Here is a 26,267-nt window from a genome sequence, read left to right on the forward strand (position 1 = left end):
CCCTGGCCTGTATTAAGGGAATGAAGGGTTCTGTTCATTAGAATTAAAAACTTGGTCATCTGGTGTCTCATATCGAGTACACTTACATTCTTGTAAAAATCGTTGACTCAAAATCCAAATCTTCCTGCATGGATATTACAATACAAATTTGTTCTCCGGTTGCACTGCGTGAACAAGTTCCATGCCTGTTGTTCAAAAAGTAATGTTAGCATCGTTTCAGAAGTGATGAATTTTCTTCCAGGTTATCTGTTTGTGAATTCAGTCAGTTTATCTTTCCTTAATTTATTTAGCCTTCAGTTAACTAAACATTGTGTCACAAGTAACACACATAAGGCGCTTATGGTTAAGTATCTGAATTAAAGTTTATCCACGGAACATATATATGAGACGTGTGAATTTAGTCAGTTTATGTTTCCTTAATTTATTTAGCCTTCAGTTAACTAAACAGTGTGTCACAAGTAACATACACACATGGTTAAGTATCACCACAAAATATATCCAGTTTTGCACTGTGTTGATACTAAATAAATGAAAGTATTACATATTAAAAATATTATCACAGGCTTGTGTTCAAAATAAGAATGTCTGTTAAAGGGAAGCTGTATATTTGCGAACAGAGCCTGCGTAGGTCGCTGTGATAGAAGTCCGCTTGTAAACTTCAGCATTCACCAGGTTGCACGAGAATTCTTCTCTCTGGCATCCATGCGATCTGAAAACAAAAGTATTATTGTTAATATCACATAGTCAATTTTCTGGAAGTCACATTGAGTCTAACAAATTAATTATGTGCAAGTTGTTAGTAGAGTAATTAGTAGCGTAAGCAAACTTCAATTTTCTGATAAAAAGTTTTGTAGTACTGTAATTACTAAGTTGAAAATTATGTAATCTATGTGGAAAACAAGATTTACACCAGTGACACAGAACGGAACATTTTGGAAGCATATGATCGTTTGTTCCGACGTATTTCAACCATTATCCAAAATTTACCAGGATTTATTTGAAACAAAGGGGAACCTTAAGCAACATTAAGCAATCCGTGATGAGCTAGAGTACACAACAGGTTGGTATCTGTAACGTCAAACGAAGATCTGTTGATGCATTAGGCTTACCTGCTGAGCTGATGAGTCACTTTGTAACAAGCATTAAGCCGAATATCCTTACGACCAAAGAAATCTAAGATTTATGAAAAGAACATAATTATTCAAGTAATTCAAATTTCAACTGAACTAATGGATTAATCATTGTGAGAAATCTATACATCTCCGTAACATTGTGTCAGTGTCTATGACTGCAACATATGAGCACCAAGATTCTACTCGGCGCTTCCTATTGAACATAGTGTGAGGGCTGGAATCTTGAGTGAAAAAATAAGAAGGTACACCAGGGAGAGGAATACATTCCGGTTTCATAAAACGACATGTACGATCGGGATAACGATGTGCTCAAACCCCTTCCATACCTCCGTCCAATGCAACACTGCGTTTGTCTCCTGGACTTCATCACGGAGTTTGTTCCCGTTGTTCAAGGCTTTCCTTGTATTTAAAATAAATTCTTGTCAAATCTGAATGAGGATTCAGTTCTTTTTCGTTATTTCAGGTACGCAGGAACTCAGTTTACTGAAGAGTTTCTAATAATTGACACTTACATATTTCCTAAAATCTTGAGCTGTATGACACTGATGGAATTCTAGATTAGCACGAAGATCTGCTTTGAATGGTATTATTATAAAAGCTTTTCCTTTGAAAATTTATGTTTCGGTTGGACAGTAACTGCTGAAATTCCAGTAACTATTCCTCTTGAAACAGTAACATAACCAAGTGTAATTAATTTCATCTCCCACGACATATCTCATTTAAAAAATCGTTAATGCTCTGTTAAAGAATAGTTTCGCTCTAGTGTACAAAATACTACTCTCCTTATGACAGCTCAGATAAAAGTGAAACTTACTGAACATTCTTATGGATAACAGAGCTCGGTTTGGGAGTCCTTGTGACGAAGCACTGGGGACGTCGTTTCAAAAGCATGTGGTGTCGCTCAGTGGTAAGTGAGAGTGGTACAGGTGCCTATGTTTTCTGTTTTATTATGCTAAATATATTTTCCTCTCAACTGTATTGCTTATTTCGATGTTAAAGTTCTACTACGATTCATATTTAGGTACCTGAATAATCGAGATGAGGCACAAAAACTCCCTGAAAAAACCGGGTGGAATGCAGGAATGTAAGCGTCAATAGATCCTGAAACACAGGGGTCTGAAACCATCAGTTCAAACTGGTTTAATGGCCTTCTCCACCTTTCCCTGCTTTGTGCTAAATTTATCGTCTCTACGTAACTACTACAACCAACAAACTCTGTAATCTGTTTTTCTTTTTCTAGTAATGTGCTGCCTCTAATATTTTTCCCCCCTACTCGTTCAGGTAGCGCCAAGCTAACTACTTCTGGATGCCTTAGCAGATGTGCCTGTACCTTCTTCTGCTAAGGATCTTTAGTATACACATTTGATAGTATATTCTTTTCGGAAACCGATGATATTACAAGGTGTACAACTTTGCTTCCGCCGTTTTTTCCCAAACATTTGAGGCTTTAATGAAACAAATTGGTTACACAAGTATCATTCAAAGCATTTTCCATCGCTGGTCACTACTTTCTCCCATCTTTCGGGCTGTGTACGAATCCTGCGTCGAAAAAAATTGATTATCGTTTGAAGCGATCCAATTTGTGACTTCTTCATGAGATCGGAAATGTTAGTCAGCCAGGCCATGCGCCATTGACATACACAGGTGTCAGTCAGAGGGAGCATTGTCTGGAGAATACGGCGCATGGGGTAGGACTTCCCATTTTAAAGTTTCCAAGTACGTTTTGACCTCTTTTTCAACGTGGGGTCGAGCGTTGTCGTGCTGCAAAATAACTTTATCGTGCCTCTCGCTGTATTGCGGCCGTTTGTCTTTTAATGCTCTGCTTAATTGCGTTCGATAACGAGAAACTGTGACTGTTTCACTTCGTTTTAACACCTCATAGTACACGACACCGAGCAGGTCCCACCAAATGCAGAGCATGATCTTGAGGTCGTGAATATTCGATTTGGCCGTCGACTTGGAAGCATGGTCGGGATATCCACATGATTATTTGCGTTTAGGGTTATCGTAATGAACCCATTTTTCGCCCCTGGTCACAGTGCGATGCAGAAATCCCTTCCGTTTTTGCCTCTGAAGCAACTGTTCACAAACACACAAACGCCGTTCAACGTCTCTTGGTTTCAGCACCCAAATTCCTTCTTTCTGAATCATGCCCATAGCCTTGAGACTTTTTGAAATGGCGAGCTGTGTCACTCCCACTAATCGTGCCAATTCTTCTTGCGTTTGACGCGAGTCTTCACTCAACAATGTCTCCAATTCTCCATCTTCGAAAACATTCTCTCTTCCACCGCTATGCCGGTCTACGACGTTAAAGCCACCGTTCTTGAAGCGTTGAAACCACTCACGACACGTTCTTTCACTAATAGCGTCCTTACCATACGTACTTTAGAGCATCCGATGAGACTCAGCTGTTGCTTTCTTCATATTGAAACAAAACAGTAATACTTCCTGCAAATGACGAGAATTTGGCTCGTAAACTGACATTTTCAATCAAGAACAGCTTTATGATGCAAACACAAATCGATTAACGTTTGAATGAGGTTATGTTGACCGAGGTCCACGCTGACATCTGCGATCTGTTTCTTTCGAACTCTATTTACCGTTGTCGCCATGTATCGGCAAACGGCGGAAGCAAAGTTGTACACCCTGTAAAATCAGTCCAGTACCATTTGAATATAGCAATAAGTTGGTTAAAATGGCTCTGAGCACTATGGGACTGCGGAGGTCCTCAGTCCCCTAGAACTTAGAACTACTTAAACCTAAGTAACCTAAGGACATCACACATATCCATGCCCGAGGCAGGATTCGAACCTGCGACCGTAGCGGTCGCACGGTTCCAGACTGTAGCGCCTAGAACCGCTCGGCCACACCGGCCGGCAGCAATAAGTAACGTGGCTGAGAGGCAGCTGATAACTTCAGTGACTGCGCCATCATCAGTGAAATACCTCTCACATTCGCAGCTCTAGCTTGCAAATAGTTCTCACCAACTTGCGAATTTGATCACATGTAACAAATCCATGATGTGACAAGTGATCTTAAAACTTCTGCCTGGGTCATCTGCCGTGCACTGAAGGAATGATCAAAAAGTGTTTTACCGAAAATATCGTTTTTACCTGGTGCTTACCATAGTAAGTAAATTCTTCTCTCGTTATAATTTGCAAACCTTCATCGAAGAATACAACTGCATCTTGTGTGATAGGACAGTCGCTGACGATTGTCTTGCACTGTTACGACGTATAGTACTGGCTTGCATTTGAAGGGATGACTAGGTTTGTGAAGTGATGCTACAGGGAGTCATGTAGGTCACCGGATGCGAAGCGTGGCCGTGGTTTAGGAAACTAGCGAACCTCCACTGTCCGCTGGCATGTCAGTCAGTGATTAACTTTTCCAATCTGGACTCTGCTGTCCTGCTGAGAGTTGGCCGCATAACTCATCCGGTAATTAAGGTCGACCTTGCGTCTCCAGCGTCGGGTTCCAGTTGCCAAGAAATGGTGCGACCTTTCGAGAGAAACCCGTGCAGACTTACCGGTTTCGGGTTCTCTGCTACGTGTCTCATACGATAAGAGCGCTTGGGGCGACACTTCTCCAAGACGTCGCCTGGTTTACTTGTAAGTCCGCCACGATTTTCCTGTTTGAAGTTAATTCAGTTCACCGTTTTCACGAAACAATTTTTCTAATGTGAGGAAATTACTACTGGTCAACTTAGAATCTCTCGCCTCTTGAAAGCGGATATTAATTGCGGTCAAAAGGGTACCAGGACGGAAAGACGGAAAATGATGACAGCGATTCGGATCAAGCAGTTTCCACTCCTTGTACAGTTTACCTCTTCTGCTGCCTGCAGAAAAATATTGTGGAACACTGAAATTTGCCTTGATGTAGGCACACAGTTTGTCACGACCTAAGTAGTTTCTGCGGGTAATACTCAGAAGCACATAAAATACAGAGGGATACATCGTGAGATTTAGTGCATTATCAGCATGTCACGTGTTTCTTAAAGCTTGCTCGGCAGGTGAAATAATCAATAGTCCTTCGGGAATGCAGCCGAGACAGCAATATTTCACCTTCCGATATTTCGGCTGTTACCCCGTACAACAATCTTCATGGGGAGTCGGTAACTGAATTAAGGCTACCTAACCAATGATGAAATATGGAGTGAATGTGCATGCGCCAGAGGTAACACAGCGACAAGATAGCGTCAGACGATAAAACTTTATGTGGTAAAAGTTACACTACTGGCCATTAAAATTGCTACACCACGAAGATGACGTGCTACAGACGCGAAATTTAACCGAGCGGAAGAAGATGCTGTGATATGCAAATGATTAGCTTTTCAGAGCATTCACATAAGGTTGGCGCCGATGGCGACACCTACAACGTACTGACATGAGGAAAGTTTCCAACCGATTTCTCATACACAAACAGCAGGTGACCGCCGTTGCCTGGTCAAACGTTGTTGTGATGCCTCGTGTAAGGAGGAGAAATGCGTACCATCACGTTTCCGACTTTGATAAAGGTCGGATTGTAGCCCATCACGATTGCGGTTTATCGTATCGCGAGACTAACTGTTGGTTGCACATTTTTGACATGGTTTTCACATCTTCGGAAATACGCCCTTTACTATTTTAGGATGATTTGAAAATGGTCTCGGCCGGAAACCAGCCACCTAATGAATAAAACAAAGTAAAATTTGCAACTCTGAATTGGTTATTTCGTTGTACTAAATTAACAGACGTTGCTGATACACAGCTACTCCAGCATGCTGGAAGTTTGTAAACTTCATGTAAGATTGTCCAATTGTTCGGGATTCTACCGACAATGTGTTCTGCTCGGCTGTATCCAGAGACACGACAGACGGAGTCGTAATTATATCCTGCAGCTAGATGACTGTGAAGCTGCTTGGACCCCGCTCCCCCTGAAAGCACTGTATTAACGACTGGTTAACCTCGTTTGGCCCACGTGCTGTGTTTTCCACGCTACGGATTCAGTGTCAGCCAGTAGCGAGTTCGTGCTCACCAACACGTTCGCCACAGCGGCACTCGCTCAGCTTTACGACACGGCAACGAAACTCCTCTGTAAACGAGGTCACCCGGCTTGTCACTCGACTGGGCACGTTTAGAATCAGACGGAGGGTGTCAAAGCCTTTCTGAGTTTCTGCCTCGGTAACTGCAAGGCTGAATTTACAGCAGTTTCGTAGTTTTGACAGTAAACTTGAAACCATGTCTAGGAGCAGGTGTGAGCAAATTGTATCTTTTCAAAGTTAGTAAGAAAAAAGTCTTGTACCGTATAGTGAGTAAACTGACGACGTGGTTAAGACTTACACTAGAATATGTCGCACCATACCGATATACACTACTGGTCATTAAAATTGCTACACCACGAATATGACGTGCTAAAGACGCGAAATTTAACCGACAGGAAGAAGATGTTGTGATATGCAAATGATTAGCTTTTCAGAGAATTCACAAGAGGTTGGCGCCGGTGGCGGCATCCACAATGTGGTGACATGAGGAAAATTTCCAACCAATTTCTCATACACAAACAGCAGTTGACCGGCGTTGCCTGGTGGAACGTTGTTGTGATGCCTCGTGTAAGGAGGATAAACGCGTACCATCACGTTTCCGACTTTGATAAAGGTCGGATTGTAGCCTATCGCGATTGCGGTTTATCGTATCGCGACATTGCTGCTCGCGTTGGTCGAGAGCCAATGACTGTTAGCAGAATATGGAATCGGTGAGTTCAGGAGGGTAATACGGAACGCCGTGCTGGATCCCAACGGCCTCGTATCACTAGCAGTCGAGATGACTGGCATCTTATCCACATGGCTGAAACGGATCGTGCAGCCACGTCTCGATCCCTGAGTCAACAGATGGGGACGTTTGCAAGACAACAACCATCTGCACGAACAGTTCGAAGACGTTTACAGCAGCATAGACTATCAGCTCGGAGACCATGGCTGCGGTTACCCTTGACGCTGCATCACAGACAGGAGCGCCTGCGATGGTGTACTCTACGACGAACCTGGGTGCACGAATGGCAAAACGTCATTTTTTCGGATGAATCCAGGTTCTGGTTACAGCATCATGATGGTCGAATCCGTGTTCGGCGACATCGTGGTAAACGCTCATTGGAAGCGTGTATTCGTCATCGCCATACTGGCGTATCACCTGGCGTGATGGTAGGGGGTGCCATTGGTTACACGTCTCGGTCACCTCTTTTTCGCATTGACAGCACTTTGAACAGTGGACGTTACATTTCAGATGTGTTACGACTCGTGGCTCTACCCTTAATTCGATCCCTGCGAAACCCTACATTTCAGCAGGATAATGCACGACCGCATCGCATGTTGCAGGTCCTGTACTGGCCTTTCTGGATACAGATAATATTCGACTGCTGCCCTTGCTGCACATTCTCCAGATCTCTCACCAATTGAAAACGTGTGGTCAATGGTGGCCGAGCAACTGGTTCGTACAATACGCAAGTCACTACTCTTGATGAACTATGGTATCTTGTTGAAACTGCATGGGTAGCTGTACCTGTACATGTCATCCAAGCTCTGTTCGACTCAATGCCCAGGCGTAACAAGGCCGTTATTACGGCCAGAGGTGGTTGTTCTGGGTACTGATTTCTCATGATCTATGCATCCAAATTGCGTGAAAATACAATCACATGTCAGTTGTAGTATAATATATTTGTCGAATGAATACCCGTTTATCATCTGCACTTCTTCTTGGTGTAGCAATTATAATGGCCAGTAGTGTACATAGGACAAACAACACGCATTGCATCAAAAGGGTGCACCGAAAGTCAGCGATACACCCGCCTTCTACAGTACAACATATCTGCAGTGGCTACACATAGTATTTCCGCTGGCCATTCCATGAATTACAGGAAAGTCACGCTTTCGTTGCATTAGGATTCAGTGGCCAATGAATCTGTGGAAATATTGTTGGCAGACAATTTGCTCAAGCGAGACAACGATTTGCGTCTCAACAATCCCTCGAAACCATTCATTTCTCATCTTCAGTCTCAAAGAAATTATTGTTTTGAGTTTTCTCTACCTGGAATTTTAACACATGCCGTCCATTTTAATAATTGACTACATAACGTATAAGCACTATGTATTATCTGATGTGGTGCTCGCTATATTTTATTCTTAAACGCAAAAAGCTTTATCTGTAACTGACTCTGTTGTGCGTACTGTCTTACCCATGACTCACCCAACTTTTATTCCTCAGTTTATTAGACACATCAAAAAAGGTTTTGTATCCCCCCAGTTCCCAGAACTCCTGAAGATAGACGTGGACATTGTATCACAGACACAGTCCCTTCGACTGTCAGTAAACCCGCCCAAAGATGTAAACAACCATGTATGAGCAGCGCCTAAACGGAGGGGTCCGACAGCCAATCAGTTCCAGTCACTCCACCTGGAAGGAGGTACACGGCTCGTGTTGTCTGTAGTTCAACCATGCCCAGACGATCAATACCGCTGTTCGGTCGCGTCCGCATTTTTACTTTGTGCCAGGAAGGGCTCTCTACAAGGGAAGTGTCCAGGAGTCTCGGAGTGAAACAGAGCGATGTTGTTCTGACATGGAGGAGATACAGAGACACAGGAACTGTAGATGACATGCCCCGCTCAGGCTGCCCAAGGGCTACTATTGCTGTGGACGACCGCTACCTACGGATTATGGATCGGAGGTACGCATTTTTCTCTTACACTTTCCTTATCAATGCGTTAGTGTCAGGCTGTTGGCAAGCGTGATTACACAGTTTCAGACAAATCTGGCGGCAGATATTAACCTGCATAGTGGCAGAAGAAATGGGCTTCCATATTTGCCATACACTGGTACTTCTTTATCAATCATCTGCTTCGCGGTCTGTAGTCTGAAAATTCCCTGTCTACGAGGGCAAGTTGCAAAAAAATCAGTTTCCATACAGAACATTTGTTTTGACAACTTTGCATCGCTAACATCACAGATCCGCGAAAAACTGTGTACTGAAGACCAGTGTCACTACTGCAAGCCAGATTCCCTTCTTTAATATGGGATGTGTTGTTGTGTGTCCGAGTAGGCTGGACTCAAGTATTCCCATGGAACTTGACCGAAATTAACAAAATAAAAATGGTCCCAAGTGGGTTCAAAAAAATGTTCAAATGTGTGTGAATTGTTAAGGGACCAAACTGCTGAGGTCATCGGTCACTAAGTCTACACACTACTCAACCTAACTTAAAGTAACTTACGCTAACAACAACACACACACCTATGCCCGAGGGAGGACCCGAACCTCTGACGGGGGAGCCGCCCGGATCTTGGTTAGACGCCTTAAACCGCGCGTCTCCACCACGCGGCCCAAGTGGGTTCTTTCGAAATCTTAATAGTATTTGTAGTTTGATAAAGATGCTTCTTCGGTTAATATATCTGTTTACCTAGATGTCAGTTAATTGAAATTTGTGAAATGCATGTTTCTTGCTCACAGATTCGCCTGCATCAACAGTTGCAACAGTCCATCAGATTGTTTCTCGGTTAACTCATTGATGGACGAGAGTAATGATTATTCGTGAATTGATTTCTCTAGGCTACTGGCTAGCAGCGAATGCATTCATTATCCTTACCGGAGTCCTTGTGCGCTGTGACAGCTGCTGCAGCTTGTTTACTGTTGCAGGCTGTCGTTTTCTTAACGCTCGCCACACTCGACGACAGCAATTACTTGTAGGCGTCCAAGCCATATCCAGATAGTCTCGCGTGTTCATGTCATTCTGGTATCCAATCACACTGCCTTCATCGTTAATGAAGCCGTGGGGCTAGTACCTGAAAAAGAACAGAAAACAAATGGGAACTTGGTTTCGGGTTTAATATGACCTTCTACGAGTACAACAGCGCACCACATATGCTGCGAACGAGTATCTACATTCTGTCTCATTCATCAATGTTCGAGTCTTACTTAGAAATATGTGTTGTAATTGTTTTTTATTTCTGGGAAGGTTTATCAGTTTATCTTTGTCCTATGTAACCGGAGGATTTGGTTGGACATACAGTATAAATTACAGACATGCAAGAAGGAAGACTTGTGCTTAACGTTCCATCGATGACAAGATCGTTACAGACGGAGCACGAGCTAGGTATGCACAGAAGAAAGGCAGGAAATCGGCCGCGTCGTTGCCAAACGAACCTTCGAGAACATAGCCTAAATTGCTGAAATCGTAAATCTCTATACTTTGAATGGGTCTCACTACTACCATTCCCGAAAGCTACTTACGTGTCTTAAGCAGTGTATGGTCTTGTCAGCAGTAGGCATGATGAATGTCAACAAAATTCAGTAATTTCCCGAAAGCTTGTATGAGCTTCGACATTAGAAGCTGTAATAGAGTAGTACAAGGTACGAGGGGTGAAGACATTTCATTTTTTCTTCGGCCAGTTTCGGTTGAAAAGATGCAAATTTTGTTGTGGGACACCGTTGAATATTCGCGCTCCAGTCCCTGTAGCTTCATGACGTTCCGACAGGTGACGGCGCTATACCTAACCTTAAAAATGGCGTCTGTAACGGAAGTGTGGCGTTCCAAGCAGAGAGCTGCAATGAGTTCTTTTAGTGGAAAACCGGAGCATCGCAGATATTCATAACCACTTGCTGAATTTCAATGTAGGCGTGGCAGGTAACAAAAGCACATTGAGTCGTTGGGTGAGACGTCTGTCATCATCGCGACAAGGTCGTGCAAATCCGTCCAATCTTACACGTGCAGGTCGGCCGCAAACAGCTGCGACGCCTGCAATGTTGGAACGTGCGGACACTCTCATTCGAGTTGATCGATGGATCACAATCAAACACATCGCTACGTAACTGGACGTTATTTTTGGTAGTGCTGACACAATCGTCCATCAAATGGGGTAGTCGTGTGTGGCCACTGAGTTCGTCCCCGCGTAACAGAAGACCATAAAGAACAACGAAAGACTATCTGTACCGAACTGCTTGCGCTTTACGAGGCTCATCGTGACAATTTTTTGTCGAACATCGTCACAGGCTATGAAACATTGGTTGATCACGTCGAAGCGGAAAGAAAACGACAGTCTATGTAGTGGCGCCACACCGAAGAAAAAGTTAAGGCGGGGATCTTCTGGGACTCTGAATGGGTTACTCTGTTTGATGTCCTCCTTCAAGGTGCAACGATCAATTCTGAAGTCTGTTGTGCTACCCTCAACAAGTTGAAGAAACGATAATGGAAACGAACTTCTCTTTCTCCATGACAACATAAGACTTCACACATGTCTGCGTAGCCGAGAGGAGCTCAGAAAACTTATTGGATTGTTCTTTCTCATCCACCTTACAGCTCGGGCCTCGCAACTTCCGACTTTCGTGTTTTTGTCCCAATGCGGCAAGCAGTAAGTGGATGATGTGGAGATTGTTGATGCAGCAGGACGTTGGCTCCGACTAGGGCTGCTGATAAAATATCGATGTATCGATATTTTTCCACAAAACATCGATATTTACCGGCGATATTTTCTGGCCCGACATCAGAATGCAACATTGAGTATCGATATTATATTTTTCTCTGTTTTTGGTAAATACTTGAAGTTGTTCTTTTTAAGTTGCAGTAGAACATAATTTTACTTTCACTGTGTGAGGGGGCCTTGCAACATTTTGATCTTCCATCACGCCCAATCCTTCTCTTTGACTCTGTGAAACACGTACATGTGGCACTAAAGAAGAAGTCCGATAGTTCGATTGCACTGTGTGAGTGGGGGGGGGGGGGGCGGTTTGAATGGAATAACAAGAGTTCCAGTGTGAAGAGATAGCACATCAGTTGCGTTAAATAACAATTATTAATGCAATTAGTGTGCAATTTCTTCACATCGGCAATCTTCATAAACAGTTGCTGAAAATAATGAACAAAAATCAAAATGACAAAATTGGTCTTTATGGTGAGCGGAAGGGAAATGCTGACGTAATCGGCGCTCGGCCCTACCGATATTAACCGCAATGTTTAGCTTCGCTTCGCAACTTTGAGACTGCGACTGCTATGTGGCTGGCGTTAGCAGAAATGAAACAACAGGGAAGTCGACGCGAAGAGTTCTGGGAACATCCAATAAGTGACGGAACCGAGCGACGGACCTATTGGACATCTTTTATTGTGCCACTTACATGCAGTTACCGTTGTTAGCAAAGCGTTTATCGCCATGCGTAAACGTGTATCGCTTTCCTTTCAATTCTTGCTCTAAGGGGGACAGTCCTAGAGATGAATCGAATCGGATCTTTCTTGTAGGAAATTTAATGTAGTCTGATATTGCACTGCAACACATTTTCACTGGAGGGTTTTTCAAGTTTCCAGTTTTCAAGATAAACGTGCAAAAGTGGTATAAAATATGTTCCATATCGGAAACCATTCGAATCTGGGCGTAGTAGCTATGAAGTTTTTTGTTCAGAATCACTATTACTATCACTCCTAAAAGAATGTCCCTTTCCTGCTGATTCACCCTGTATATTTAAATGTAAATGTATAGGGGCTGGACAAAAGTATGCTAAAACAATGTTACTTATAACCCGTCTTGATTGCAAAATATTTATTCTCATGACCAGTTTCGGTTCCTCTAGCACCATCTTCAGATCTGCAAATTTCGGTTACAGGATTAACCCGTCCACACTCAGCAACCTCCTCATGCAGGATGTGAAGATAACTGAATGTGGACGGTTTACTCCTGTAACCGAGATTTGAGGATCTGAAGATGGTTCTACAGGAACAGAAACCAGTCACGTGAATAAATGTTTTGCAATCAAGACGGATTATAAATATCATTGCATAAAAAAGTGATTGGGATATCCCTGCAGACATTACGTCTGTTTTTTGCAAAATATGGTAAAACCGCGAGAAATTCACGCTTGAACATGAATACAGATGCTACCCAAGCCTGCAACCGGCGCTATTGTGTCTGACAAGGAACAGCACCTGTGCATTGTCCTCGGTATTTTGCAAGTGTCACTCGTGGTCAGAACAGTGTACTGTGTAGTCATGAGTGCATTATTTGTCGGAGCTAAGTGAATTCGAATATGGGCAAATATTTGGTGCTCGTCACCAAGTGAGCCGAGGTGTTTGGTGCTGCAAGCGGTACCGTATCGAAGGTTTATCCCGCATATATAAAAGCCGAAAAACATGGTCCGCTAAGGCACAACACGGAAGAAAGCATTTCCTGAGTGATCAGGACAGTCGATGATTGAAGAGGATTGTGTCGAAAAATAAGAGAACCACAGCTGCAAATGGCGCTGCAGAACTCATTGTCGCACTCACAAACGCTGTCAGCTCCAAAAAAACACAAAAGGAGCACCAGAAATAGGGAACTGCACGGCGAGTTCGAATTCCATACCATTCATTAGTGATGCAAATGCCTCTACCAAAAAATGTCGTGCTGAAACCATGAAATCTGGACTATGGAGCGATGGAAGAAAGTCATTTGGTCGGTTGAATCTTGAAACTTCCTGGCAGATTAAAACCGTGTGCCCGACCGAGACTCGAACTCGGGGCGAAAGGCAAAGGTCCCGAGTTCGAGTCTCGGTCGGGCACACAGTTTTAATCTTCCAGGAAGTTTCATATCAGCGCACACTCCGCTGCAGAGTGAAAATCTCATTCCGGATGAATCTTGTTGCACACTGGTTCTAACTACTGGCCAAGTTTACGATCCAAGAGTGAAACGTGGCAGGGTTTCGGTGGTGATTAGGTTAGCCATATCGTGGTATGCCAAGGACCTCATAAATACTCTGCGAAGTCGCATTATTGTCAAGAATTATGTGACCATTTTGGTTGATATGGTCCACCCCTTGGTACAAGGTTTGCTCCCCAATGGTGATGCTGAGTTCCCCTGTTAACACAGCTCGCATCAAATGGCTCTGAGTACTATGGGACTTAACGACTGTGGTCATCAGTCTCCTAGAACTTAGAACTACTTAAACCGAACTAACCTAAGGACATCACACACATCCATGCCCGAGGCAGGATTCGAACCTGCGACCGTAGCAGTCGCGCGGTTCCGGACTGCGCGCCTAGAACCGCTAGACCACCGCGGCCGGCCAGCTCGCATCGACCAGGACTTGTTTTGTGAGCACGAGGAAGAACTGTCGCACCTTTGGTGGCCACCACACTCACCAGAACTCAATACAATTGAGTCTTTGTGGTCTACTTTGGAGAGATGGGTACCGTTGCCTGAACTTGCCACTATTTTGCAGGCAGAATGGTGTAACATTCCCTCGAAAACAATACAGGATCTTATTTATCCATTCAGGGACGACCGGAAGCTGTCCTGAGTGACAACGGCTTTTCTAAACCGTGTTAGGTGTGGTAATATGTTGTGTATCAGCTGTTTCCATATTTAGTCCGGCCCTTGTAGGTTCCTCTGCATCCCTGACCACTGTCGCTTGGTATATTGCTAATCGAAAGTGTTTGTTTGGCATTTTGTGTTCGGCAACTTGGTCTCGATCCTCCAGCAATGGTACTTGCGCTGTATCGACTCCTTTTGAGATTACTTGATGGGAGACTGCCTACGTCATATCCAGACCGTGTTTCATTCCAGGCTGCGCGCTTTTCAGGCTCTGTCCATGTCAAGGCTTCATACCAAATTATATTCTCAAGGAGAGTTCTGTGCTCGTTACATTTTAAGTATTTCATGTACTCTGAATGCGAGTTTTACTTCAGATTAGTTAGTCACTTGTATCCTACATTTCATAGATGTTAAAGTTTATACGAAGCCCCGATGATATATTCCCTCTATCGGGAACTAATCGAGGAGTTGTCATTTACTCTCCGATAGAAAAATTAGTGTATGTCACGCCACATATTTTATCCGCTCACTTCTCTCAAAACATGATTTACCAGTGCTCATATGTGTATTATATTTCTGCGTTCAGTTGACGTGATGGTTTAATGCAACACTTGTACGTAATGTTTCATACACCTCCTTGGTGAAACTGCGCAGGGTGGTAAATGCGTATGGGTGAGTAAATAAATAATTAAATGTAGTTTTTGCGACGATAATATTTCCTACCACAATATCCGTGAAATCCACTAACGGCAAAAGTTACATATCTGATCCAATCCCTTTGTCTGCGTTCGAGGGGTAATCATTTTATACACCATCACTGCCTTTTAAATTATTAATTACAGTTCTGTTTCATTTGATTAATAGATTATTTCAGGCCGTTTTCCTACTTTATCATTGAAACGTCTCCTTATTAATTACTAAAAACTCACTTGCATGGACTGTATCCCTACAAAAATTAATCAAACAGAAGGCCGGAACATGTTATTTAACGTCGTTTTCTAGTCGCATATGAATGTAATTTATCTTATGCTTGTCGGGACCTTATTTGTAGCTGACAGCTCTGCAGCCTTAGGACAATACATGTTAAGGAAGCTCGTAGTCCTCCCAGTAATTAAAAACGGATTAGCTCCGCACGTGCCACCCACCTTCACTGAACTTGTTTGAGGAGATAAAGCGACGGTTTCCGACTGCACAGTATCCAGCTTGAATTCTGACAGTGGAAGCATTACCCATCCATAGTATTTAGTCGGCAAAGGGTAGGGATGCTAAAGGGTGAAACGTATCCACCAAAGTATTCCCAAGGAATCAGTACTGTATCCACTGAGCATTAGTAGCTTGAAGACATCGAAATCCTACTCTGTTGATGGCAATCGCTGCATCTGCCAACTCAAAAGTCAATTAGTTCCTGGGTAATATTTCACCAATGGTTTCCAGATAAATGAATGCTTATTCGGAAATCGAAGTGAATCAAGTACAGGTACCGAGAGAGCTGGTTTAGTGGTTAAGACACAGGACTCGCACACAGTGAAAGTGAGTTTCAGTGATGAGTACGACGAACATGATTTAAGTGTTCCGAAGGTTCCCTAAATCGTCTCAGTATGACGTTGTTGATTTTTTTCGCTTTTCCTTTACAAGCTTAGCTAGTGTTGTGCTAATGCTTTAAGGATTCCGTTGTGACGTGAGGTTAGTTTCCAAATTTCCAGTGGCTACATTTTGCTCAATCAGTAAGGAAACTCCTATTTATCCGTACTGAAACTCAGATATTCGGGCAGGCCGGTGTGGCCGAGCGGTTCTAGGCGCTACAGTCTGGAACCGCGCGACCGCTACGGTCGCACGTTCGAATCCTGCCTCGGGCATGGGTGTGTGTGATATCCTTAGGTTGGTTAGGTTTAAGTAGTTCTAAGTTCTAGGGGACTGATGACCTCAGAAGTTAAGTCCCATAGTGCTCAGAGCCATTTGAACCATTTGAACTCAGATATTCGATAGTGAGAGGTGCAGTGCTACCGCCACTTAAGATTAATGTAGTACTTCTACAGCTTGCAGTCGACATCAAGAAACCGAAGTATCACTTGACTTGTCATTCAAATGGTTTCTGTAAAGATAATGGTTCAAAAGGCTCTGAGCACTAAGGGACTTAACATCTCAGGTCATCAGTCCCCTAGAACTTAGAACTACTTAAACCTAACTAACCTAAGGACATCACACACATCCATGCCCGAGGCAGGATTCGAACCTGTGACCGTAGCTGTAGAGATAATGACCAGGCGGTTTCCCTAAGTTGGCATACTTCTTTCTAAACAGCATCTGTTGAGCGTCGCTGGATAACCGGACAGCGACGGTATTGGCAGCGACAGTGAAGGATTTCGGCAGAATCTCGCTTCCTACATTTGGTTGTAATGCAGTCCACAAGACTGGTTGCAGCACTCGCCCTGCTGAGGACAGAAGAACCAGTTTAGCTCCAAAACTTTTCATTTCCTGTTCTGCATCATGAACACCAGGTTTTCTGAATGCAAATTGTCCAGGTTAAGGTGCTGCCACCAGGAACGGAGAAACTGCTAAGAGCCCTACCTTGTAAACGGGCAGTTACGTGACGAAACGTCTAAATGGTGCATCATGAAGGCTTGCAATCACTGTCCACTCACAGTAATGTGACCACCTGTCAGAAGCCTGAATAACCACATTTTGAAGCGCGGACCGATACGAGACGTGCAAGAAGAGAGTCACTAGTTTCTGCGAGGTACCAACCGGGTATGTGGAGCGCACCCTTCAGTGCTGTGGACACCTGCACTAGCTTTCTAGGTTGACGATCCATCTCGAAATCAAATTCGGGGAGATTGGTGGCCAGGAGAGAAAGGAAAACTCATCCTGGTGCTGTTCGAATCACGCATGTACACTGTGAGGCGCGTGACAAGTTGCGTTGTCCTGTTGGTAGATATCATCGTGCCTGAAAAAAAACTGCATTTAGGAGTGGGCATGGTCCCCAAGGATAAATTCATACCTGTGTTGATCGATTGTACCTTCCAGAATGACAGAATCACACAGGGAATGCCCTCCGGCCTGGATCCTTCTGACGATTGTTGCAGGATCTTTGCTTTCAGACGTTTCACGCCGTACACGCCAACGTTCATCTGTCCAATAGAGCATAAAACGTGATTAATCTGCGAATATCACCTGTCGCCACTCAATGAACGTCCAATTGAGGTACCGGCTTGCAAATTCCAGCCTCTGTCGCCGAATTACATCAGTGCATACGGGTGCAAAAACCAGGTCCATACGCAGCAACGTTCGCTGAACTGTAGCTGAGAAGACACTGTTGGTAGCCCCTTGGTTCGTTTGGGTGTTCAGATGCTCAACAGCTGCACGTCTGTTCGCCCGTAGACGTTTCCGCAAGCGTTGCTCTCCTACCAAACTTCACAGATCTCCTGCGAAACTTGTGGATGTTATTTAGTTATGTAGTCAAATGCCCTTCCTTGTTCACAAGACGTGAAGATAACCCAAGGGGAGGAAATCGAGTGCGCCCTCTCTCTGTGACCCTTGCAAACTTTGTTCTTTGGTTTATCGTACCTTAACCGTTCTTTTCTGTGCTGCAATTTGGGGATCAGCCCAGAATTTGCCTAAACGAGCCTAAAAACGACACTAAGGCTGGCCGATGTACAGGCCCACGGTCGTTTAACAGCACGAATCTGATCCGGGTCAAGCTCCATTTTCTTGTCTTAAGAGTTAGCTCCCAAGTTAAGACTTCTGCCTGACATTATTAGACTTCTTTTAACGTGGAATCGTCTCTCTGCCTGTGATGATCCACTTCTTACGTCACCCATGCTTGGTCCGTCAAGCAACACTCTGCTTCCAGTGTAGGAGAAATCTTTCACTTTGTCTAGCATATGGTGCCCCAGTTGTTACGCTAAACTATGCAACTGCTCAATTTGTTTCTTTTTTTGTTCAATTGCATTCTGAGCTCAGTAGGCTGTTCTCTAATTCCTCCTCTGTTTCACACCGAATACCCATGTTCACTGCCGACCATCAAAATTTCAGCACTAGGAAGATGAGAAAATAATTAAATTTTACTTAATGTGGATGAGAAGTATGAAGTACGTGTTAACCAGGCCAACAGTCCAACACCCTTTGTACCGAGGAACACCGGGATAGCATGGGCGACATGTGGTCTTTCGTTATCTTGTTGAAAGATAACATTACGCAAAACTCGGCTATAAAGCTCAGACACTGGCCTCAACCCAGAAGAGACAGACCGATGAAAGTTTTAAACATAAGGTTTTTCGAAAATTATCGCACACGCACAAGGCCAGATATTGACGTAAGAACTCTTAATCATCAGCCGCGCGGGGTAGCCGTGCGGTCTGAGGCGTCTTGTCACGATTCTCGCGGCTATCCCCGTCGGAGGTTCGAGTCCTCCCTCGGGCATGGGTGTGTGTGTTGTCCTTAGTGTAAGTTAGTTTAAGTTAGATTAAGTAGTGCGTAAGCCTATGGACCGATGACCTCAGCAGTTTGGTCCCATAGTCCTTACCACGAATTTCCAATTTCCGATAATCACCATCCACAACAAAAGAGAGGTGCCATTTAAAGTCTTGCCGATAGAGCCAAAAAGGCTTTGCACTCCGGACTGCACACCTAGCAGCCGAATTAAAACATCTGAAGCAGGGTTTCAGAATACAGTTTCTCTCCCTTTTATTGAAAAAGTAGCACATTAAATCGGAAAGATTTTACAGAAACATGACTTTAGACCGGTTTCTAGACCAACAAAGAGGATAGGTCAAGCATTCCTATTTGTGAAGGACAAACGCCCTGCTCTGTCAGCGTGTCGTAAAATTTATTTTGGAACAACCGAGAGAAGCGTGAATACACGCCTAAGGGAACGCAAAGGTCTTTGGCGACTAGGGAAAATCGGTTGTAGCAGAGCATGCTCTTCAGCCAGAAAGTTACGAAGTGTTCTGATACAAAAATTTTATCTACGATGACGAACAATTATCCACGGCTATGTAGAGAAGCCGTTGAAATATATAAACACTGGGGTAAATTTAATGTGAAGAGAGAGACCATGAAACACGGAGAGTAGCTCTGCAGAATCGCTAAACAGTTTTTTATCTTTGACAAGACGACAATTGCTAGTTAAGTTTCATCTTTGACAAGGATCGTCTTTGGTTACAACGTGTAACTCTGGCAACACTCCTTTTTTCTACAGTATATATGTCGCTCTCAGACGTCCGACCCTATCATTCGACAGGATTCAACGGAGAAATAGTGCCTCTGAAGATGTCTAGCGCTCTTCTGGATGAAACATTTGGAGCAGAAGAGTTTCGTGGAACATGAATTTATATCTCGAAAGGTTTACCAGCAGAAACGTAAAAGCCGTTGTCCAAGTTACCACCTATGCGAAACATAGCTGATCGCCTGCTGTATCGAATATCATTTCACACGTGCCACACGATGAGCGACGATGATGACCAATGTAAACTGGCCACTGTGGTTATCCTCGGAACCTCCGTGGACTAATAATTCCATCGCGATAATATATGCACAACAGAGACTCGTCTGGAAAGCCTTTGTCTACTTACGCGTCAAAGGAAGCACCAACGTTGGTTGCTGTGACGGAAGTGTATGGTATGGTCCTCCAAACGTCATAGCACAGTCTGCGTGGACATTTACCTAGCTGCAAACAAGTTCGTTTTCTGACTCAATGTACCTGACACTGCTTCGCGATTCTGCTTGCCCAAGAAAATGATATCCTCTCGTGAGATAGTCGCATGGAGCCGTTGAGATTGTGTATAGAGTGAAATCCTCTCGCGCGCTAATCACATGGAGCCGTTAAGATCGTGTATGGAGTGGAATATTCCGCTACTGAATCAGTCGAGGCCCTATTCGTATGGCGGGTGTGGGATACCACTCAACACAAGTAGCAATATCCTACAACGATAAACTGTAGTTTCAATGTGCCACAATCCTGCCGCTGTCGGATTCCACTTCGTGCTGGAAGACGTTTCTCCTTCTTACAAGAGGCATAATATGATCTTCTCATGAACAAACACCATCAAAATGTTGGCTCAAAATGAGAAAACCACTGCATTACTTTTCCTTATACATATAATGCATATAACACTGCTCCTACCTATTTTCCACAGTTAAGCTGAAATACTAAAAATTTGTATATTCAGGCATTTAGTACACATCATTCCAATTTGAAATTTGTAATAGTTCACCAGAGTATTTGTGTTCTATCGATCAAATGTTGTTTTGAGAATTACAAGGTGCAGAAAATATTTTTCTAACGCTGTACAGTTCACTACACCATACCCTTCATTTATCTGTAGTTCTCGCGTTCTACAATATTTAGCGTTTGCACTTGAATGTAATTTTATTCACTTTATACCAGAAAATAGGAAGATATCTTACATTGCTACAGTTTTGTGCACGTACACGAATGGCGGTAATGTCGCATGCACAAGGTATACAAGGGTGCATTGGCGGAGCTGTTACTTGACGACAGGTGATTCACATGAAAATGTTTCTGACATGATTTTGGCCACAGACTTCGAATGCGGAATGGTAGTTGGAGCCAGACACATGGGACATTCCATTTCGGAAATCGCTAGGGAATTCAATATTCCTAGATGCAGTGCCAAAAATGTGCCCAGAATACCAAATTTCAGGCATTACCTCTCACCACGGACAACGAAGTGGCCGGCGGGCTTCTCTTAAGAAGCGAGAGCAGCGGCGTTAGCGAAGAGTTGTCAGTGCTAACAAGTGGGCAACACTGCGTGAAATAATCGCAGCAATCAATGTGGGACGTACGACGAACGAATCCGTTAGCACAGTGCGGCGAAATTTGCCGTTAATGGGCTATGCCAGCAGAAGACTGACGCGAGTGACTTTGCTAACAGCTTGACATCCCCTGCAGTGCCTCTCCTGGCCCGGCCGCTGTGGCCGAGCGGTTCTAGGCGCTTCAGTTTGGAACCGCGTGACGGCTACGGTCGTAGGTTCGAATCCTGCCTCCGGCATTGATGTGTGTGTTGTCCTTACGTTAGTTAGGTTTAAGTAGTTCTAAGTTCTGGGGGACTGATGATCTCAGATGTCAAGTCCCATAGTGCTCAGAGCCATTCGAACAATTTTTTGAGCCTCTCCTGGACTCGAGACTATATCGGTTAGACCTTAGACGACTGAAAAACCGTCGACTCACGAGATGAGTGCCGATTTCGGTTGGTAAGAGGTGATGGTAGAATTCGAGTGTGGCACATACCCCACGAAGCCATGCGCCCAAGTTGTCAACAGGGCAGTGTGCACTTTGATGGTTGTTTCATAATGGTGTGGGCTGCGCTGACGTGAAATGGACTGGGTCCTCTGGTCCAATTGAACCGATCATTGACCGGAATTGGATATGTTCGGCTACATTTGCAGCCATTCACAGACTTCATGTCCCCAAACAATGACCTCATTTTACCGGGCTACAATTGTTCGCAAAGAATTTTTAACATGTTGCAGCCCTGTCAGCAACTGTGATAAATTAATCGTCAAAGGTCCGCCTCAGTTGCGAAAAGTTACTGGTCTTTACCCCGGTTGCAGCTAGAGTAATCTAGTCTTCTTCAGAAGCATAAAATAAACTAATACATGCCAGAATAAGGCACTGTCAAACACAACAATTGTTCGCTGTTGGTTTGAAGAACATGCTGGACACTACCAGTGAACGATTTGGCAACCCAGATCGTCCGACATGAATCCTATCGAACGTTTATTGCACATAATCGATAGACCAGTTCGTGTACAACAACGTGCACCGGTAACACTTTCGCAATTATCAATGGCTATAGAGGCAGCGTCTCTGAATATTCCTGCAGTGCATTTCCAGCAAATTTTTGAGTCCATGCCGAGTTGGTGTTCTACGCCGGGCAAAAGTGGTCCGACACTATGTTAGGAGGTGTCCCATGTCTCTTGTCATCTCAGTGTAATGCATTAGTGGCGGGCCTACGCTTTCATCCAGCTCGTCGCTTGTGGCTGGACCACGAGGTTAACCGTCCTTGATCGAGACCTGGTCAAGCACACACTTTTAACGTTTCAGAAACGTTCTTTTTTGGTTTTATTTCAGTGTTGTACAACAAGATATATATATATATATATATATATATATATATATATATATATATATATATATATATACGAGTAGGCTCCTGAAAAATGAACCTTGTTAGCTGTCGATTACGCTGTCGATGTAATCAGGCGCATTAAAATGTTTTGTGACCCGCATAATCGGAACTGTCGCAGTCTGACTCGTAGCCCGCATGCTACTGGGACCAGCCGTCGGCAGGTCTGCAGTGGTGGTGCAGCTTTAAGTCGGAGGCGATGGCAGCAGCATTTCGGCACCGGATACGGGTTGCCGCACATGGCGAGGGCAACTTATAAATGCCCCAGTTTCCTCCGCCTGCGTTCTACATCTGTGTCCGAAGGACACCTTACCGTGCGTAGCGGAGGGTAATTCGCGTATTACTCGATTTCCATCTGCCCTGTTCCAAACGGAAAACGTGTGAGCCAACGATATTCGCTATACTGTGCGTGAACTAGTTCAAAACGACAGATTACCATATTTTTATCTTGTATATGACCCCTCGTTGCTGAAATGCAGGTGAATGCTTTTTTTGTATAGGACATAAAAATTGTACACTGTCAGGTTCAAAATATCCGGAGACCCATATGTAATACAGAGTTGACTACTAGATTACACGAGAGGCGGACCCTCCAGTGTAAAAGGAAGCAAGAAGTATTGTGTTGTCAGTAGAGTAGCAGCAACAGCTGAACTGGTAAGTCAGGTGATCTCAGCGACTTCGAATGTCGAATAGTCATTGGATTTCATTTGGGTAATAAACCTATGAGGGATGTTTCAGCCCCAAATCTGCCCAAGTCGACTGTTGGTGACGTGATTTTGAAGTGGAAACGTGAAGGAACAACAGTAGCAATGTCATAGGCCCTTGCTGTTTCTGATTTACATATATGATCTAGGTGATAATCTGAGCAGCCCCCGTAGACTGTTTGCAGATGACGCTGTAATTTCCCGTCTAGTAAAATCATCAGACGATCAATTCCAACTACAAAATGATCTAGAGAGAATTTCTGTATGGTGTGAAAAGTAGCAATTGGCACTAAACAAAGAAAAGTGCGAGGTCATCCACATGGGTACTAAAAGAAATCCGATAAATTTTGGGTATACGATAAATCGCACAAATATAAGGGCTGTCAATTCGAATAAATACCTAGGAATTACAATTACGAACAACTTAAATTGGAAAGACCACATAGATAATATTGTAGGAAAGGTGAAACAAAGACCGCTTTGTTGGCAGAAAGAAGATGCGACAAACCCACTAATGAGACAGCCTACATTACACTTGTCCGTCCTCTGCTGGAATATTGCTGCGCGGTATGGGATCCTTACCAGGTAGGATTGACGAAGGACATCGAAAAGTGCAAAGAAGGGCAGCTCGTTTCGTGTTATCGCGCAATGGGGGTGAGAGTGTCACTGATATGATACGCGAATCGGGGTGGCAGTCACTGAAACAAAGGCAGTTTCATTTGCGGCGAGATCTATTTACGAAATTTCAATCACGAACTTTCTCTTCCGAATGTGAAAATATTTTGTTGACGCCCAACTACGTAGGGAGAAACGATCATAATAATAAAATAAGAGAAATCAGAGCTCGAACGGTAAGATTTAGATGTTCCTTTGTCCCACGCGCCATTCGAGAGTGGAATGGTAAAGAAGTAGTATGAAAATGGTTCGATGAACCCTCTGCCAGGCACTTAAGTGTGAACTGCAGAGTAACCATGTAGATGTAGATGTAGAACATTAGGCAGACTTTATGTATTGACGATCAGACGCTTATACTGACTGTCCGTCGAGCAAAGCGGGGTGTGCTTGTGAAAAGTCGCAAGAAATCAGACAAGGAACAAAGTGATATCAGCAGTCCACCTAGCACAATGACTGCCCCTAGGCAGATAAAAAGGAAAGGGTACCATCATCGAGCAACTCCTCATAAGACACAATTTTCCGTAGCGATGCTCTCGATGGTGCGAAAAACGACTCCACTGAACACTGTATGACTGGAAACGAGTGATATGGAGCGATGAAACACGCTATACCCTGTGGTAGTTCGATGGGACGGTTTAGGTTTGGCGAATGTCTGGAAGAAGTTACTTGTCGCCATGCGTAGTGCCAACAGTGAAGTATAGAGGCGGTGGTGTTAAGGTATGAGGCTATTTTTCGTGGCTAGGGTGTGGTCCCTCATTGCGCTAAAGGAAACGCCAAATTAGGAACTGCACGAACATACTTTACAGCATTGAGTACTACGTACAGTAGAGACACAGTTTGGAGAGGATGACTGTTTGTATAAGCTTCACAGTATACCCTGTCACAAGGCAATATCTGTGATGTAATAGTTTGTGAACAATAATATTCCTGAAGTGGACTAGCTTGCCCAAAGTCCCAACTTGAACCCAATGGACCACCTCTGGGATGACATAAAACGTTGATATCGCCCTAAACTACGGCGTCCGAGTCAGTGCGTTCTCTGGTTTCGGCTCTATAAGAATAATGGGTTGCCTTCCTCCAAGGACATTCAGACACCTCTCTGAATGTTTCTCCAGCAGAGTTCAAGCCCTCGTAAATGCGAAGGGTAGACCTTCCCATATTAATATCCACCAATGGATGTCCACGCGTTGGGTCGTACAGTGTACTCTTGGCTGTCTTATGTCACTGTTCGTCATTCGCTCTTCAAAGAAATTATTGTTTCTGCACTGTCTTTTTTGTTGTTTACAGGTGAAACTAACGTTCACATTATAACCCTGATATAGCACTCATAATTAGAAAGCAACACCTGCAACTTATTTCTACCTAATATTCTTTTATGTTGATCTTCGCTTTTACTGTAAATGCTTAAAATTAGATGTTGAGAAATGAAAACTCACTGAAACAGTGGCGCTTCAAAGTACTCGCTTGCGATTGAAATTGTAGTGCAGTCATTCGTCTTTGTCGCGTACCTTCACGCGTTTCTCTGCTGTGACTTTTGCCACTGCTGTTCCCATTCCAAGTATACATCTTTTCTTGAAGCATACAGTAAGTCGGAATACTGGAGCAGTATAAATATTCTTTTCTGTGCCATGTTGCTGTCTTTTCCTACTCCATCTACTTCATCGTGAATGCCTCCTTAATCACGTGAACTGAACGGTTTTGTTTCAGTTTCTGTCTGGCACGATGAATTCCACCACGTCATGAATAAAGCTATGGTATACCCGAGAACATATTTTGGTGATGCTGGAAAATTATCATGTCTCATTTCAGTAGCTAAATCTTCCGCTGAAGACACAGTGATTGTTCCCAGACACGGTATTGTCTTGGCAGTAACGACTCTCTTAGATACCACTGCTTTAGTTTCGCTTTCAGTTGCAAACCCGCCTTCCCAAACAAGCAGACCTGGAGTACTGAGTGTGGTGGCGTAATGATAACGCGCTTGAGTCACATTCGGGACGACGGCGGTTCAGATCCAGCCCTGCCATCCAGCTTTCGGTTTTCCGTCGATCCCCTAAATCCTTTAAGGAAACAGGTTCCTTTGAAAAAGACGTGACCGGTTTCTTTCCCAAATCTGAGCTCGAGGGTCATCTCGAATGGCCTCAACGTCGACGAGACAGACCCTAGTCGCCCTTCGAACTCAGACTTAAATTATCATTACATGACTATTGTTCTTAAAACTTACCATGCTGTCAAGTGGTCACTCGAAAATCTTCAAGGGTAGGTTGCAGACACGTGAGTTATATCCTTTCTGTCGCTCATCATGTGCAGCTCCTG

General features: G+C 43.9%; 1 long non-coding RNA gene across 1 annotated transcript; it reads right to left on the reverse strand.

Annotated features, from left to right (window-relative positions):
- Window positions 1-406: 406 nt before the first annotated feature.
- On the reverse strand, window positions 407-26,267 carry LOC124798273. Its single transcript, XR_007016931.1, has 3 exons — window positions 26,176-26,267; window positions 9,742-9,937; window positions 407-709 (listed from the first exon to the last, which is right to left on the reverse strand). It is a non-coding gene; the product is annotated as an uncharacterized LOC124798273 (long non-coding RNA).

The sequence above is a fragment of the Schistocerca piceifrons genome, chromosome 5 (genome assembly GCF_021461385.2).
Source record: "Schistocerca piceifrons isolate TAMUIC-IGC-003096 chromosome 5, iqSchPice1.1, whole genome shotgun sequence".
In the NCBI taxonomy this organism is placed as follows: Eukaryota; Metazoa; Arthropoda; class Insecta; order Orthoptera; family Acrididae; genus Schistocerca; species Schistocerca piceifrons.